This window comes from Pistacia vera, unplaced genomic scaffold (genome assembly GCF_008641045.1).
Source record: "Pistacia vera cultivar Batoury unplaced genomic scaffold, PisVer_v2 Contig134, whole genome shotgun sequence".
NCBI classification, from domain to species: domain Eukaryota; kingdom Viridiplantae; phylum Streptophyta; class Magnoliopsida; order Sapindales; family Anacardiaceae; genus Pistacia; species Pistacia vera.
In genome coordinates this window covers 311,012-331,087 of record NW_022195402.1, presented here as the reverse complement: position 1 = coordinate 331,087, position 20,076 = coordinate 311,012, and the positions used below count along the sequence as shown (strand labels likewise).

The 20,076-nt window shown below is 37.9% G+C and overlaps 1 long non-coding RNA gene across 1 annotated transcript; it reads right to left on the bottom strand.

Moving 5' to 3' along the window:
* Positions 1-11,323: 11,323 nt before the first annotated feature.
* LOC116122426 lies at positions 11,324-12,647 on the bottom strand. The gene is made up of 3 exons (XR_004126897.1): positions 12,546-12,647; positions 12,408-12,470; positions 11,324-11,349 (listed from the first exon to the last, which is right to left on the bottom strand). It is a non-coding gene; the product is annotated as an uncharacterized LOC116122426 (long non-coding RNA).
* Positions 12,648-20,076: the final 7,429 nt, after the last annotated feature.

The following is a 20,076-nucleotide window of genomic DNA, read 5'->3' as shown; positions in this document are numbered from 1 at the left end:
ACAATAATGATAAAATATCTAATTGGGGCTGTTTGGATATAGGGGCTGTTTGGGTTGGTGCCCAAGCGCAAAGTGTGCACTATATAAGTGCAACACTTTGTGAGAAATAATTTTTAATTCATTCAATCATTTCAAGAGAAATTCCAGCCCCCTTTTTCCTCTCTTCCATGCCACTTCATCTTTGATTAAATCAAAGTTTCATTTGCTTTTTGTTCTTGGTTCTTAAGGCTAAAGAGGATCTAGCAAATCCCTCTTTAGTTCATTGGGGATTATCTTCATGTGGACTACTGCTGGTTCAATCCTATTCTTGGGTTGGTAGCGAAACCCATTCCAAGTTAGAGGGGCCTCCAAACGTGGGTATGGTTTCTTAACCTTGAGTTGATTTTTCTGCAGATTCTAATATATTGTATAAATTATAAATTTGTGCCCTGATCTTGGTTCAAAGGAACGATCTATGATGTTTATGTTTTTTGTTTCCGCTGCCATAACTTGATCGTTTCCTAACAGTGGTATCAGAGCCATGGGTACCAAATTTTACAGTTTATTGTATGATTTATAACATGTATTTGGTTGATAACATGTTATTTTTGTTAAATATGCAAAATCAGAAAAATCTACTGTTGAATGAATGATTCAATTGATAAATTGGTTTAATAATGTGTTGATGAATGTTATATTGGTTGGTTGGTATCCTGGTCGAATGTTTGTGCATCTGATTTGATTTGGATTCATGTTATTACACGAAAAAAACTGCAAAACATGAACTATGCATTTTGGGATTTCCAGACTTTGCCGCGATGGCGTACTTGCTGGAATTCTTAACAAAGTCTACTTTGCTGTAGTGAAATACAACTTCCCCGCGGTGATAAAGCTTGTAATAGCCGCTTTCTACTCAAATACTCATAAAACATGTACATAATGAAATACATATAAAATAGCATAAAAAGGTTGGGCCCAAATTTTTCTTTTATTAAACATATACATTCTTTATACAAAAAGTTGTATCATGTACAAAAGCATCAAAAACAAGGTGGACAGTGTAGCCATTTCCCTTCGCTCGCCGACGCCCATCCGACTGTGTCCTCACCTAGATCCTGCAAAAACATGGAAAACAACGGGGTGAGCACAACTAATGCTCAGTAAGTAAATCCTCTACTCATCTATCCCCGTAACTCTCTCTTTCTAATTCTTTTCTTACAATTCTCGTTTACTCTCTCTCTTATACTTCTCTCTATTTTCTCTTTCTCATGAATCTTTTCTACTAACTCTCTTTAGTAGTCACGGCCTCATCTTACCAGAGGCACAGCCGGGACTTGCTGCCGCTCTACGTGACTTCTCCTCATTCTAGCCGATCGGACTTGGTTATGCATGGATTCGAAACCGTTGGCCATGTGAGTGAATAATCTCTCTCTCGGGTACTCTCGGGTATAGCCCTCATCCGCATGCACTCTCACGGGCTACACCACTTTTCTCTCTCATACTCATGTCGCTCTCTCAATGCGGCGTACATGCGAGAATACTCTACCCCTTACTCACAGGTTCCCCATCGCACAACCTACTCTATTCTCTTTTTCTCTCTTTTCTCTTAATAAAGCTCACACTCAAAGTTCTCTGCTCTTTTTTCCTACTCTTTTTCTAATGCATAATTAGTGCATGTGGATGATTCATGCTCATTAATGCACTCATGAAATGAACAAATGCAATATTGCGCCAAAATCATCATTCTGCACATGTCACACTAAAAAAGGCATAACTTGCGTTATATACATCGGATTGCAACGGTTTTGGTCTCGTTTTAAAGCTTAGAGACAGGGCTATAATTTTATGTTTTGTTCTAAGCCCAGTTAAATCTGTAAGATGCCCAAAAATTACTCAGAAAGTCACGGCTGTGATAGGGTAGTTTCTCACTTAGATATTTCATCAAACAACTCATGTGCATACCAAAGCTCTACTTATCTATAACTCTACTCTTCTCTTTAATCATCCAAAATGGGAGGAAAACTCCCTCATATAGTCATAATTCGTGCCAAGGAAAACACTTCTAAAAATATTCATTAAAACTCCTCCAACTTCAACTCAATTTCAATCTCTCTTCACACATCAAACACTTCTCATAATTAAAGTGTATTCAACAACCACAAAGCAAATATTCATCTCAACTCAATTCTCAATAACATAACATACTTATACATACATAAATCTATACTCAATCTCTACTCAAAGGATTTCTCAAATCTCAACTTAGGTTGGATTTACTTACCTTGTGAAAAAGTGACTTCTCTAGCACTTTTCCTTTCCTTTGTTGTCCTGTCTTCTCTCTTCAACTTAAAACAACAACAAGAACAATAATAACAATATAAGACTTCAATATAACCATAAGCAAAACTCACATCTAAAGCAAGAATCCTTACCTTAGGATGCTTGAGATGAAATTTCTACTAAAATTACCCAAAAGCTCTCTTAAACTCCTTAGAAATCTTGGGAAAATTGAAAGGAAAAAATGAAAGGAAGTAGAGAATGAGAATGGCGGTAGAAATGGATAAAAATGAAGGGTTTATTTCACTTAACCCTTTTTAGCTCATATTATAATCTTCCTTTCCCATTTTGCCCTTGTTCTTTCTTGGAAATTCCATCTATATTCTTTGATTCATTTCACTCACACCCCCACACTAACCTATTCTCCATGAAATTTCCTTACATTTTACTCTCCACTTTTCCTACTAATTAGGGGTAGAAAGGTCATTTTTACCCCTATGAAGAATACTCTAGAAACTCATTAAACTTTTCAACTGGCTCGTTGCCGCGGCGAAGAAACTTCCATCACCTTGGCGAAAAGTTACAGAGTCGACACCGCCTTACTCAAAGCCAACGTCGCCGCGGCGAAGACTGCAATTCTAAGAATCCTCAAAACTCAACCAATTTCAACATACAAACTCAATTAAAACCGAATCAATGAACATTTAAGCAATACAGCAAATCTTAAATACGTACCTCAAGCGGGGCATTACAAAGCTGCTGTCCCAATTTTTTGTTTTTCACGAAGGGACCAAACTACAGTTTTTAATAACCTATAAAGCCAATAACCATTCTGCACATATAAGAGGGTAATTAATTATTGACCCACCCAATTCAAAAATTGATTGTTTTTGAAATGTATGTTATGTACTTGTTTGTATATTGCATGGTGCCCGGTACATGAGCCTTATGACTTTTGGTGAATGTTCTAAATTATTTTTGGGTATGTTGGTTGTAAATTTTAAAATAGGACCTATGTGTCCTGCCTATTTCCCCTTTCTCCATGTACATTCTCTTCTGATCTTATTCCCCTCGAATGTAAATCGAGGTTTCTAAATTTATTGATGTAAAATTAGTTTCAGATTAATTTTATTATAAAATTAGTATGGTGTTTTTGTAATGTACTTGAGACGAAGCAAAGGACGAGGCAATCATACTTGAAGACTCAAGATATTTATTACAAGACCCCTAGGTGACCTACCGATTCCTCTAGACTCGAGGAAATCTGTTTTAGTTGGGCCATGTACCGGCACGTTTTAATATTTTGTTTAGAATGCATGCTAAGGTTGAATGTTCAAGAACAGGCCAAACAATGTCATTCTAACAAAAAGAATAATCTGGTGAGACACTAAATAGCAAACCCTCAATTAAAGTATATTAAGTCACGTATGCCTTCCATCACCATGGTTTTAATCAAACCACTGTTCGTCGAAACCTTGTTCACCAAAGTGAAGGGTACACTTCTACCAGTGGGAGGTTAAAATTCATTGGAGTTTTCCTTAATGGTGATGGGTCGACTTAAAATGACGGTTTTGCTTGTTCGCCAAAGCAAAGGTTGATAAACACGTCATAGACATAGTAGAGAAGTACACATATTGTGTTCACGTGGTGGCATGTAGTGTTCACTCTACTGATACTGAGAATCACACTTGAGGAAGATGGTTGGGGCCATTGGAATGTGTGATTGGCTTGTTGGCTTCTTCACATTTGAGGTTTATAGTAGGAGCTATCAACTGGTGTGGATTAAGTTTGTTGGCCTACCTAGTCAACTCATTTTGGCTTTTTTGCCAAAGCGAAGGTTTGAAATGGGCAGGATGGGATCTCAGTCCACTAGGAAAGCCAACGAGCTTTCCCGAGTTAATAGTGAGGGTTATTAACTTGAGTAAAATAGTGGGAGCATCGTTTAATAAAAGGCCATATTAAATAATAATGAACTTTATAATGACTTTATCTTTTCTGCAATTGTAGATTCACCAAAATGAGCATAATGAACCTGTGACCGATAATCGAGAAAGAAAACAGGATGGATGGATCCAATTTCTCATACTAGTATCATAATCTTTGGATTATACTCAAGTCGAAAAAGAAATTGTATATCATTAAAAAGCTATACATGGCTGAACCTGATCCTGATGCCACTCAGGAAGTAAAGGATACTTATCAAAAGTTCCTTGATGATACTGATGACATTCAATGCTTGATGTTAGCATCGATGACACTAGTTCTGCAAAAACAACATGAGAATATGGACGCTGCTACCATTATTCTACACCTCAAGGAGCTTTTCGAAGGAAATGCTCAACATGAGAGGTACAAGGTGTCAAAAGCACTGTTTGGGAGTCATCTAACTGAGGGAGCCCAAGTTGGTCCTTATGTGCTCAAGATGATCGAGCGCATTGAGAGGCTTGAGACTTTGGGATTTGAGTTGGATGCAGAATTACAAATGGATTTAATTCTACAATCCTTGGCTGACTCTTATGCACCGTTCATAATGAATTTCAATATGAACACGATGGTGAAAACCCTGTCGAAACTTTTGAACATGCTGAGGACTGTAGAGCAGGACTTGAAGAAGTCCAAGCCTATTTTACTGGTTGTTGCCAATAAAGGAAAAGGTAAGGCCAAGGCCAAACCCAAGCCCAAGCAAAAAGAATAGGTTGCTCTTAGGCTTGAGAGTGGCATAGGGAAGGGCAAGGTAGTTTGCTTCTTTTTTGGCAAGCCTAGCCACTAGAGGAAACACTGCAAGGCTTTCCTCGTAAGCAAAAAGAAGTCAAACGCTACGACCTCAGGTATGTTTATGAATGAGATTAACTTCTCTCCCTCAACATCTTAGGTCATTGACACAGGATATGGTACTCACATTTGTACTTATGTGTAGGGACTAAGGCAAAGTAGAGTGCTCACCAAGGGAGAGGTGGACCTACGAGTTGGAAATGGAGAACATGTGGCTGCATTGGCTGTAGGGACTTACTATTTATGTTTGCCTACGGGCTTGTTGATGGAACTACAAAACTATTATCATGTACCTTCTATTTCTAGAAATATTATTTCCGTATCTGCTTTGGATAATATAGGGTATCATTTTGAGATATCTAATGGATTAAACAATAAGGATATTCTCAATATTGAAACCAAGAAAGGTAAACATAGCAATCAAAACCAGACATATCACTGGCACTGTAGATTGTGTCATGTTAATAAGACTCGCATTGCAAAACTTCAAAGGGATGGAGTTTTGTTCCCTTTTGACTTTCAGTTATTTGAGGTATGCGAGCCATGCCTGTTAGGCAAGATGACCAAGTCTCCTTTTACAGGACAAGGTGAAAGGGCTACTGAGTTGTTAGGCATCATCCATAGTGATGTATGTGGTCCACTAACAGTTGAGGCCAGAGGTGGATATTCATACTTCATCACATTTACTGATGATTTCAGTAGATATGGTTATGTCTACCTTATGAGACATAAATCTGAAGCCTTTGATAAATTCAAGGAATTCAGGAATGAAGTACAAAATATGTTAGGCAAAAGTATTAAAGCTCTTTGGTCGGATCAAGAGGTGAATACTTAAGCTCAGGGTTTTCAGAGTACCTGAAGGAATGTGGGATAGTATCACAACTCACCCCTCCTTATACACCCCAACACAATGGAGTGTCTGAAAGGAGGAACAAGACCTTACTTGACATGGTTAGGTCCATGATGAGTTTTAGTGGTTTACCTGCATCGTTCTAGGGTTACGCCCTAAAGAATGCGACTCACGTTTTGAACCAGGTGCCATCAAAGTCTGTAGATAAGACTCCATATGAGCCATGGAGTGGGCGAAGCCCAACTTGTCTTATATAAGGATTTGGGGTTGCGAAGCTTATGTTAAGAAATTGACTTCGAACAAGCTGGGCCCAAAATCCTGTAAATTTATATTTGTGGGGTATCCAAAGGAGACCAAAGGATACTACTTCTACCACCCAAAAGAGCGTAAAATTTTTGTTGCTTGATCTGGTGTCTTCCTAGAAAAAGAATATTTTCTAAGAAGTACTGGTGGGAGAAAAGTAGAACTTGATGAAGTTCTAGAACCATAAGATATACTAGATGAAGGACAGGATGATGTGCCATAGGAAGTGGTTGAACATCAAGCGGAGGTTACTCTACAACTTATGGATCAAAGTGAACCACTTCAGGTAGCGCAGGAGCTACGTAGATCTGGGAGAGTACGCCATGAGCTCGAGAGATACGATTATCTCGTGACTCAACATGGTGACGTACTAGTCTACCAAGACGGTGAACCCAGAACCTACGGAGACACTATATCAGATCCAGATTCTGTTAAATGGCTTGAAGCCATGAAATCTTAGATGGACTCCATGTACCAGAACCAACTATGGTCTCTGGTGGAACCACCTAAAGGGGTAAAACCCATAAGGTATAAATGGGTCTTCAAGAAGAAGACTAACATGGATGGCAAGGTGCATACTTATAAAGCACTACTGGTTGCCAAAGGTTTCAAACAAATTCATGGCATTGACTATGAAGAAACTTTTTCGCCAGTTGCCATGATTAAATCCATCCGGATTATGCTTGCGATTGCTGCATATCATGACTATGAGATTTGGCAAATGGATGCCAAAACAGCTTTCCTGAACAGAAACCTTGAGGAGGATGTGTATATGACACAACCTGATGGTTTCGTTCTCGATGGGCAAGCTGATAGGATATGCAAGTTGCAGAGATCCATATATGGACTCAAGCAAGCTTCAAGGAGCTAGAACATTCGTTTTGCTGAGGCCGTAAAAGAATTCGGTTTTATCAAGAATGAAGATAAGCCCTGTGTTTACAAGAAAGTGAGTGGGAGCGCAGTAGTATTCCTAGTGTTGTATGTCGATGACATACTTCTTATAGGGAATGATATACCGAACTTGTAGTCGGTAAAGACTTGGGTCATTCAATGTTGAGATAACGTATGATGAAATGATCGAATTGTACGATAACCATATTGTTGACAAGTAGCTACTTTGCTGAATCCGAATCTACCGAGTGGCCATGATGCCTTGCTAGGGGCCAATCTTGGTCTTTGCATTAGTGAGACGATTAATTGGTGTTAATCGTGATACTATACACTGCCGGTATGATGAGAAGCCTATAGGTCACACACATGGAGGATAATTTAAGATCTAAGAAGAAGGAAGGGCGTTTTATCTTTTTAAGGTGAAAGGGTATTTTGGTAATTTCATAGTGCAACTAAATTTGCTGAGGTCGTAGCCTTAATTTAATTTATTAGAAAAATTAAATAAGTGAAATTATGTTTAAATATGTGTTCGCATATATTTAATTAAATCATCATTATTGTTAAATGTTAATATATAGATTAAATATATATTAATTGAGTTTAATTGAGACAATGATGAAATAAATAAAATATCTAATTTGGGAGTGTTTGGTAACATGGGGTGTTTGGGTTGGAGCCCAAGGCTATTCCATATGGGAATAGGGCATTAAAGTTTTACTATAAAAGAAAATGATTATTTGTAAAAGATGAGAGATTTCATTAGCTCATTTTCTTTGAAAAAGAACAAACACAGTAGCCCCTTAAACACTCTCCCACGGCAGATTCATTTTGCCTAAAAATCAATTTCATTGATTTTTCTTCTTCTTAATCTTAAAGCCAAAGAGGATCTAGCAAATCCCTCTTTGGTTCTTTGTGATTGTCTTCGTGTGGACTTCATAAGTTCGATCCTACGCTTGGGTCGGTAGCAAATACGTACAAAGACTATTTTGGAGTAGCCTCCAAACGTATGTTATTCTATACTCTTGATTAATTTTTCTGTAGATTTCTATTATGATATAAACTGTAAAATTATACCCTTGATCTTGGCTCATGTAAACGATCCTTGTATTATATATTTTTTTTTTTGTTTTCGCTACGTATATGGATCATTTACTAACAATTGCAATATGTATTGATATATGTCCTTAGAATGGTAGAACCGTGACGAGGGTATCAAGTGTTTCAAATCTTGATAGTGAGAACCCTATGAGCACATATGGTGGCCATTCTAGAAATGTCTGTAACCCTAGTATTATTCTGAAGTAAGGGCATAGATAATACGGTAAGGCTATCATAGTGTTGAACGACCATGTCGAAAGGTAGTGACTGATCTCACTTGTCGAGGTTGTTTGGTGACAACTTGGTGTAACACATGGGTGCTTGTTGTAGGCGAATATACCGCAGCAAGTTCACTGGACTGACCCACCAGAGGATTCCATATGGATGGTAACCCTAGTGTCTATGGAACAAATCTTCTAATGAATGGTGGTGCATGTGATCCTTAAACTTGAGATCACCGGAGCGTCTTGTGCATCGATTGGTGCAATTTGACACTAGCCTAACACAGTTGTATTCAGAGCTGTCAATACGGTGGTGATTGGCTGCATCAAGGAGTGTATCAAGACTATGGTGGATAGACAGATGATTCATCACTCTTGGGTACAGGAGAAGTTATCTCACGGCGCAATTCAGTATATGGCAATGACACTAAAACTGTGGCCACAGTGGGATTGAGTTGTTGCTCTATCCAGTTTATAATATAGGTCATTGGTCTAGAAACAGAATACAAAATATCGAGAGTAACCGAAGGTTGACACTATTTACATGCCTTCATCTCGTCGAGATAACGTATGATGAAAGGATCGAATTGTATGGTAATCATATCATTGACAGATAGCTACTTTGTTGAATCCGAATCTATCGGGTGGCCATGATGCCTTGCTAAGGGCCAATCTTGGTCTGTGTATTAGTGAGACGATTAATTGGTGTTAATTGTGATACTATACACTACCGGTATGATGAGAAGCCTATGGGTCACACACATAGAAGATAATTTAAGACTTAGAAAGTAAGAAGGGCATTTTCATCTTTTTAGGCAAAAATGTGTTTTGGTAATTTTGCAGTGCAATTAAATTTGCTGAGGTCGTAGCCTTTTATTTAATTTGTTAGAAAAATTAAATAAGTGAGATTACATTTAAATATGTGTTAGCATATATTTAAATAAATAATCATTATTTTTAAATGTTAATATATATATATTAAATATATATTAATGGATTTTAATTGAGATAATGATGAATTAAAATAAATATCTAATTAGGAGTGTTTGGGTTGGAGCCCAAGCCTATTCCATATGGGAATAGAGCAATTAAAACATCACTATAAAAGAAATAGTTTTCTTTGTGAACAAGAGAGATTTCATTATTCACATTTTCATTGTAAAGAAAAACCCACAGCCCCAAAACACTCTCTCCCACGCTAGACTTGATTTTTGCCAAAAATCAATTTCTCTTCATTTCTTCTTAATTCTTAAGGCTAAAGAGGGCTCTAGCAAATCCCTTCTTAGTTCCTTGCGATTGTCTTCGTGTGGACTACGTTGGTTCGATCCTACACTTGGGTCGGTAGCAAAACACGTTCAGAGACAAAGTTGGAGGAGCTTCCAAACATGCGTATGGTTTCTTAAACTCTAGATTAATTTTCTGCAGATTCTTATTGCGATATAAACTGTAAAATTATACCCTGATTTTGGTTATATGGAACGATCCTTGTTTTTATTATTTTTGTTTTTCGCTGCCTCAATGGATCATTTCCTAAAAGTAGTTAACCCAAAAGGAATCACCACAAACTCATAGTGCCCATATCTCATCCGAAAAGTAGTCTTGGCAATATCTGGCTCTGCAACCCTTACTTAGTGATAACCTGACCTCAAATCAATCTTTGAAAACAGTGCTGCTCCTTTCAGTTGATCAAATAAGTCATCTATAAAAGGCAATGAGTACTTATTCTTCACTGTCACTTTATTCAACTCTTTGTAATCTATACACATCCGTAGGGATCCATCTTTCTTCTTCACAAACAACATTGGAGCTCCCCAGGGAGAATGACTAGGTCGGATAAAACCCTTATCTAGGAGTTCTTGGAGTTGCCTCTTCAATTCCTGAAGCTCGATTGGGGCCATCGGGTAAGGTGCTTTAGAAATTGGTGTTGTCCCTGGTGCCAGTTCAATACTGAATTCTACTTCTCTTTCCGGAGGTAAACCCGACAAATCTTCCCGAAATACATCTAAAAACTCCCGGGCTACCGGCACATTCTGAATCTTTGGTTGTGCGACATCACTACTGTGCACCACATGAGCAATATACCCAGAACATCCTTTTCTCAACATCTTTCTAGCCTTTACACTATTGATTAACATACTCAATTGATGGCCGTCTCCAAAACTAAATTTATCTCTGTCATCAAGATCAAATCTTGCTTTCTTCTTCTGACAATCAATTTCTACTCTATGCCTCCCTAGGAAATCCATGTCCAAAATAACATCAAAGTCGGGCATATCAAACACTATCAAATCAACTGGTAACTCCCTTCCATGGATCACTACGGACTCTCCTGGAAGCATCTCATGGGTCACCACACTAACCCCATCAGGTAATTCTATCCTAATAGGCTGATTTGCTATAACAAGTTTCAAACTAATCTTTCTACCATTCCATGAGTAATAAAAGAATGTGTAGCTCTAAAATCAATCAATGCGTAAAAAGGAACTGCATGAAATAATAACTTACTAGTAACTGTGGATGGACTGGCCTCTGCTTTACTCTGTGCCACAGTAAAAACCCTAGCATTTGTACCTCTGGAAGGCTATGCTACCGGTGCAAGAGGGGCTTTACAATCTTTCATCAAGTGCCTTGGCTGTCGGCACCTATAGCATACATTTTGGCCTAACTCCCTTAAACACTCCCCCGGATGCGTTCTCCCACTCTTTGGACATGGAGAAAACTCAGTAGGTCTGTAACAACTACTTTCTTTCTACCAAATTCGTAATATCGATTAATAAAAAGATAGCATATTTATCAAAAACAGGTTGGGCCCAAAAATTTTCTTTACTTAATAATCACATTCTTTACAAAACAAAACATCATATGTACAAGGACTTTCAAAACAAAACGAAACAAGGGACAGTGTAGCCAAGTCTCCCCGCTTGCCGATGTCCATCCGACCAAGTCCTCACCTATTTCCTGTACAACAAAGAAAACAACGGAGTGAGCACAAAGATGCCCAGTAAGTAAAACAGTCTCTTACGCTATCATCCCCGTGCATTACTCATCAATTCTCTTTGTATTCTTATCAAATTTCTAATTCAAATTCTCATTTTTCTTTCTTTTCTTTTCTTTCTATTCTTTTCTTTTTCTCAATCTCATTCCGCCTTTCTCATGGCGGAAACCGCTCTCTCTCTCATAGCGGTTTACATGTATTCCGCTCTCTCATGGCGGAGTCCGTCTTTCTCATAACGGATCACATGCATTCCGCTCTCTCATGGCGGAGATCGCTCCTTCTCATAGCGATTTACACGCATTCCGCTCTCTCATGGCGGAGACCGTTCTTTCTCATAACGGTTTACATGAGGGTAACTCTATACTCACGAGTTCCCCATCGCACAACCTAGTTTCTTTTCTTTTCTATAGCACTTAAGAATCATTTTATCTTCTAGTGCTAGTTCTTTCTTTCTCTTTACTCTAAGAGAATTTGTTCTTTTCTTTATCTCTATTCATAGAGTGTTTCTTTCTCATTTCTCATATTTCTTTCTTATGTAATTACTCAATTAAACATATGCATATGGATGACTCATGCCTAAAATCTTCCTTATATGCATTCATGACATGCAAATATGCTACGTTGCATAAGGTAAGGTTCTCTAATTCTACTTATGCTTCTTTTAGGCATTTCATCAAACAATATGTGTGCATACATAAACTCTATTCTAACTTTAATCATATTTCTTTCTTAACCATCCAAAATTGGAGTTCAACTCCTTTAAATCATCACACATCCTGCAAAGAGAAACACACTTCAAAAATTCCTCTCAATTACTTCTAATTCTACCCATACTTCTACCAAAATTTCACAACACAATCCACCCTCCTCATGGTGGAAAATCCTTCATATAACAACATTGAACCCATTCATGAATTCATCAACTCATTTCAACATAAACAATTCAAGCATTAATCATAGATCTAAAACTCTCTACACATCATTCAATCAAGTAAATCACAACTTAGATGAATTTACTTACCTTGGACACAAGTAGAACCCACTTAAACTCTCCACTCTTGATGGCTTGACACTTTCTCTTAGCCTTCAATACAAAACTTAAATAAGGATCCCCTTCTTTCAACAAATGAAAATTTGCTTCTAGAGTAAGGAATCTTACCTTTTAGCACTTAGGATCAATTTGTAACAAATTCTAGTCAAAAAGCTCTTCAAGAATCCTTGGAATCTTGGATGAAAAATTGAGAGAAATAGGGGATGAAAGAGGCGGTGGTGAAAAACAAAATGAAGGGGTTTCTAAAGCTAACCCTTAATATCACATATTTTTCTCCACTCTTTCCCAAAATACCCTTACTCACTCTTTGAAATTCCATTTAAGACCTTTCATTCTTTGCAAACACAACCCCAATCAAAGTATTCTCCATGAATTTTCCTTACAATTCACTCCCCACTTTTCCTGCTAAAAAGGGGTAGAATGGTCATTGAGTCTCAAAAGAAAGAAATCTCAAAAACTCAAGGGGGACATTCAGCCGGGTCTTCGCCGCGGCGAAGCTATTTTCTTCACCTCGGCGAAAACTCACAGAGGCCACCCGGGTTGAAGCACTCCCTCATCGCCGCGGCGACAAATCTTCTTCGCCCCGACGAAGACTGTAACCCTAAAATTTCGCCAAGTCATATAAAACTTCAGGAAAAACACTCAACCAAACCAAGACACCTTTTCATCCAAGGATAAACCAAACAATATTAAAAACATGCAGACTCAACTAAGGATAAATCGATAAACATTCGAACCATTCATCAAATCTTAACTACGTACCTCAAGTGGGGTGTTACAGATCTCTTCATGATGCTCAACCATTTCCATTGGCCCATCATCCTGTCTATAGTTTGATGCATCTTATAGATCTAGAACTTCATCGACTTCTAGCTTTCTAACACCATCTTCTTTTAGAAAGAAATCCTTTTCCAAAAATTCCCCTATTCAAGCAACAAAAACTTTCTACTCGATTGGATTGTAGAAATAGTATACTCTTGTCTCTTTACTATACCCCACAAAGGTACATTTCTCTAACTTTGAGCAAGCTTGTTTGAAGTCAATTTCTTGGAATAAGCATCACAACCCCAAACTCTTATATGAGACAAAACGGGTTTTCGCCCATTCCATAGTTCATATGGTGTCTTATCTACTGATTTTGACGGTAGATGATTCAGTGTATAAGTCACAACCTCTAGGGTATAGCCCTAGAATAATGTGGGTAAATCTGTGAAACTCATTATGGATCGAGCCATATCAAACAAGGTTCAATTCCTCATTTCAAACACTCCATTGTGTTGAGTTGTATAAGGAGGTAAGAGTTGAGATATTATCCCACAATCCTTAAGGTAAGCATCAAACTATGAGCTCAAGTATTCTCTTCCCCTGTCAAATCATAGAACCTTGATGTTCTTCCTAGTTGATTCTATACTTCGTTCTTGAATTCTTTGAATTTGTCAAAGAATTCAGATTTATGTCTCATTAAGTAGATATATAAAAATCTACCGAGGTCATCAGTGAAAGTGATCAAGTAAGAATATCCAGCTCTCGCTTGTACTGTTAGAGATCCACATACATCACTATGGATGATGCCTAATAGTTCTTTTGTCCTTTCATCATGTCTAGTGAAAGGTGACTTGATTATTTTGCCTACTAGGCATCACTTGCATACCTTATAAGACTTAAAGTCAAATGGAAAAAATCCGTCCTTGTGAAGTTTTGCTGTGCAAGTCTGGTTCACATGACCAAGCCTACAATGCCAAAGGTTCATTTGATTAAAGCCATCAACTTTGGTTTTCTTATTCTCAATCAAAAACATACCTGATGAAGAAGATGCATTCTTCTTCTTGCTTGCTGGGAAGGCTTTGCAATGTTTCCTTTAATGGCCAGGCTTACCACAATAGAAGAAAACTACCTTCCATTGTCACATACAGACTTAAGAGTATCCTAAGTTTTGGACTTGAACTTACGCTTGGTGTTAGCGTCACCCTTACTTTTGTTCATTCTTCCATCAGTGTTAGTGACTACTATCACTACTAGCTTCGACCTTTTGCTCTACAGTCCTTAAACGAGCTTAGGGAGAGACCTCTCATTTATGCTTATGTTATATATGAATTGAGAATCAGGTAAGCACTAAGTTAACAACGAAGTCACTCTCCAAACCAAAACCTAAAATCTTAAATCTCTCGATATACCCAATCATGTTGAGTACATGATGACCAACTTTGGCACCCTTGTCCATCTTGCTATTCCTAAGTGATGTCATAACCATGCTCTTTGAGGCAGAGCCTGCCCAATGATATAATTTTCTTTTAGACTCCTAGTACAATCCCAAGATATCAATACGTGTCCATAAAATTATTACCATCTAGCTTGTTTCCTTTTGATGATTGATCCCTATGTGTGTCAATCCATTCAATGGATTCTACAAGTACAAATTTTAAACAAAGTTAATATCTTTATTAAATAATAAGGCTAGTTCCACTATTTTACTCAAGCTAATAGCCCTCACTATTAAACTCAGGAAGGCCTGTTGGTCTTCCTAGTAGACTGAAATCTCATCATTCCTAATTTGACCTCCACAAACTTTAATTTACACAATATAATAGCACCAACTTATTAAACTCAAATGTAAACAAAGTAAACAAACCAATTATACAATCCAACGACACCAACCATTGGCCTCAAGTCTAACTTTCGGATCGATGAGTTTGAACACTACATGCCCACTCGTGCATTTTTAATATGCATTACTCTACCATGCCTCTAGTGTATTTATCAACCCTTCGAGGAGGCAAATCCAGAAAAAATACATCTAGTTAAGTCATAACCCATCACTATTAAGGAAAAACTCCAATGATGATTAACCTCCCAAAGGTAGAAGTGGCTCTTCACGGGGGCGAATAAGACTATGACGAACGATGGTTTGATTAATCCCATGGTGATGGAAGGCTCGTTTTAATGTTGACTTAATATCATTATGAGGGGTTTTTGCATTAATTAGTCTAACGAATTTTATCTTATTGAGCATGTTATAGTCTTGGCATTCAACCTTAGCATACTTCTACAATAAGACCAAAAAAAGGTGTTGGTACATGGCCAATCTAAAACCAATTTCCTAGAGCTTTGTGGAATTTGGTAGGTCACCTTATGTTCATACATTCCATTACAAAAATATAAAATCTTTGGGATGTCTTCACGCCTTCTCTTCATCTTCAACATCTATTCTAGTTTACATTGACTATAAAGAAACCTCGAGTTACATTCGAGGGGATTTAGATGAGAAGAGAATTACATTGAGAGTTTTGGAGAGCGGCAGGACACACAAGTCATATTTTATAAAAATTACAACATCCCTAAAACATAATAAATCCTAAGGTTGATGACCAAGTACTAAACACTATGCATTATTGACACCAATCAATATAGCATATATTCAAATTTACCAAATTTGAATTTATTGGGTAAATTACAATTTATCCCATATAATTGTGCAAAGTTCCATTGGTCCCTAAACTTGCAAAATTTGTAGTTTAGTCCCTACCCAATTTGAAAAAAAATTAAACAATCTAGAATAGTAGCAACTTATTCTATTCCTAATAACTTGGTGAAAACGTTCAAAACGCCGCCTTAAAATCCCTGAAACGCCCTTACCTAGTAATAACGGGAAAGTCCCTTTCACCTTCCAATTCACACACGAAAGCTCGCGGAATTCTCTCCTTGACAGGATGTTGGTACGATGATTACCAATACCCTAGCAACCCAAAAACCAAGCCACTTCCACTTGGCTCGCACATGTAATGCGAAGCCCAAAAATTCCCAGGCGGCTGTGCATGTTATTGCGCAACCTTGGCCTACACTGGTAGGATAGTGTCGAACACTTATGCTCATGGTAGATGCTAGGCATCTTGGATGGGTGCCTGAAATAGGCATTTGGATAGGGTTATGCGTAGTGAAGCATGCACGGTATGTTGTTGCCAACCGTCCGTTAACGCACGGCCAAAGGCTTGGAAGATGCAGCCTAGACAACACGCGTAGCTTGCATGAAGGCTATGTGCAGCCACGCATGACCCTGGTTCAATGGTTGCGCATATCCCAAATCAAGAGGGGCTATACGTAGAAATGTGCTGCTAGGGACAGTTCACAAGTAGGGAACAACATGTTATGAAACGATCAAGTCATAGCAGCGGAAACAAAAAAATATATATATATAACAGATCGTTTCCTTAAAACCAAGATCAGGGCACAAATTTAACAATATACTTTAAATCAAAATCTGTAGAAAAATCAGTTTAGAGTTAAGAATTCATACGCACGTTTGGAGGCTCCTCCAACTTGTCTCTGAATGGGTTTAGCTACCGATCCAAGTGTAGGATCGAACTAGCGGTAGTCCACACAAAGATAACCCCAAGGCACTAAAGAGGGGTTTGCTAGATCCGCTTTAGTCTTAAGAACCAAGAACAAGAATCAAGTGATATTTGATTCAACCCAAAAGGCAAAACTGGCATGGAAGAGAGAAAAGGGGGCTGGATTTTTAATTAAATGTGAATGAATGAAATTCTTAATTTAATACACAAAAAGCTTGCACTTGTATAGTGCACACACAATGCCCTATTCCATCATGGAATGGGCTTGGGCACCAACCCAAATAGCCCCATTTACATATTTTAATTTTAATTATCTTTATTTCAATTAAATTAAATTAAATTAATATATATATATATATATATATATATATATATATTAACATTTAACAATAACGATAATTCATTTAAATATATGAGAACACATATTTAAATATAATCTCACTTATTTAATTTTAATATCAAATTAAATAAAGGCTACAACCTCAGCAAATTTAATTGCACTGTGAGATTACCATAATACCATTTTGCCTAAAAAGATGAAAACGCCCTCCTTATAAATTGGTTCTTAAATTATCTTCTATGTGTGTGACCCATAGGCTTCTCATTATACCGGTAGTGTGTAGTATCACGATTAACACCAATTAATTGTTTCACTACACACGGACCAAGATTGGCCCCTAGCAAGACATCATGGCCACCAGATAGACTCAGATGTAACGAAGCAGTTACTTGTCAACGATATGGTTACCGTACAATCCAATCCTTTCATCATCTGTTATCTCAACAAGATTGAGGCATAGAAATAGTGTCAACCTCAGTTACTCTCGATATGTATGTATTTAGTTAGACCAATGACGAGAATTAAAAATTGGATAGAGCAACAACTTAATCTCACTGTGGCCACAATTTTAGTGTCATTGCCATTTACAGAATTGCATCATGAGATAACTTTCGTCGTACTCAGGAGTGATGAATCCTCTGTCGATCCACCATAGTCTTGATATACTCCTTGATGCAACCAATCACTATCGTATTGACAGCTATGAATAGAACTGCGTTGGGCTAGTGTCAAACTACACCAATCGGTGCACAAGGCACTCTAGTGATCTCAAGTCTAAGGATCACATGCACCACCATTCGTTAGAGGATTTATTCCATAGACACTAGAGTTACCATCCATATGGAATCCTCTACTGGGTCAATCTAGTGAAATTGCCTAGAGCAAGCACCCATGTGTTGCACCAGGTTGTCACCAAACAACCTCGACAAGTGAGATCAGTCACTGCCTTTCAACAGGGTCATTCAACACTATGATAGCCTTACCGTATTATTTGTGCCCTTACTTCAGAATAATACTTGGGCTACGGATGTTTCTAGAATAGCCATCATATGTGCTCATAGGGTTCTCACTATCAAGATTTGAAACACTTGATACCCTCGTCACGGTTCTACCATTCTAAGGATATATATTAATACATACAATAATGATTTACGTGATATAGAATAAAATGCCTTTTATTGATCAATGAACATTATTACAAAAAGTCAATTCTACAATAATTGATTGGCTCTAGGGCACCTACTCTAACAATCTCCCACTTGCACTATAGCCAATCATTCATGTATTTAATACCAAATGATCTCAAGTGCTGTTCATGCTTCTACTATGATAGAGGCTTTGTTAGTGAATCTGCTAGATTGTCGTCAATATTCACTTTACTGACTATTTCTATGATAAGATGGAATCGTCTGAGTATGTGTCTGGACTTCTGATGAGACCGCGGTTCCTTGGCTTGAGTGATTGCTCCATTGTTGTCACAATAGATGTCTATTAGATCAACAATCGCAGGAACCACACCAAGTTTAGTGACAAACTTCTAAATCCAGAATGCCTCCTTGGTTGCATCGGATAATAAAATATACTCAACCTCTATTGTAGAGTCTGCTATGGTGCTTTGCTTGGAGTTTTTTTAGCTCACTGCACCCCCATTGAGACAAAATACAAACCCTGATTACGATCAATAATCATTTTTGTCTGTTTGGAAACTAGCATCACTGTATCCTCTTATAGTGAGCTCATCTTCCCTACCATAGACCAAGAACATATCCTTAGTCCTCTTCAGGTACTTAAGAATGTTATTGACAGCCATCCAGTGATGCTCACCTGGATCCGATTGATATCTACTACAAGTGCTCAAAGCGCATGAGACATCAATCCGAGTACATAGCATGGCATACATGATGGATCCAATTGCTGATGCATATGGAATCCTTTTCATCCTAACTCTCTCATCTTGTGTTCTAAGACACATATCCTTAGAGAGGTAAACACCATGTGACATCAGAAGAAATCCCTTCTTGGATTCTTTCCATACTGAATCTTTTCAATACTTCATTAATATATGCACTCTGACTTAGGCCAAGCAACCTACGCGATCTATCATGATAGATCTTTATTCCAAGGATGTAGGCTGCTTTCCCTAAGTCCTTCATGGAGAAGCACTTGGATAACCAAGTCTTTACCGACTGCAAGTTCGGTATATCATTCCCAATTAGAAGTATGTCGTCGACATACCACGCTAGGAATGCCACTACACTCCCACTCACTTTCTTGTAAACACAAGGCTCATCTTCATTCTTGATAAAACTGAATTCTTTTACGGCTTCATCGAAACGAATGTTCTAGCTCTTTGAAGCTTGCTTGAGTCCATAAATGGATCTTTGCAACTTGCATACCCTATCAGCGTGCCCATCAAGAATGAAACCCTCAGGTTGTGTCATATACACATCCTCTTCAAGGTTTCTGTTCAGGAAAGCTGTTTTGACATCCATTTTCCAAATCTTATAGTCATGATGTGCAGCAATCACAAGCATAATATGGATAGATTTAATCATGGAAACTGGTGAAAAGGTTTCTTCATAGTCAATACCATGAATTTGTTTAAAACCTTTGGCAACCAATTGTGCCTTATAAGTATGCACCTTGCCATCCATGTCAGTCTTTTTCTTGAAGACCCATTTACACCCTATGGGTTTTACCCTTTCAGGTGGTTCCACCAAAGACCATACTTGGTTCTGGTATATGGAGTCCATCTCAGATTTCATGGCTTCAAGCCATTTAACGAAATCTGGATCCGATATAGTGTATTCATAGGTTCTGGGTTCATCGTCTTGTAGACTAGTACGTCACCATGTTGAGTCATGAGATAACCATTTCTCTCGGGCTCAAGGCGTACTCTCCCAGATCTAGGTAGCTCTTGTGCTACCTGAGGCGGTTCACTTTCATCCATAAG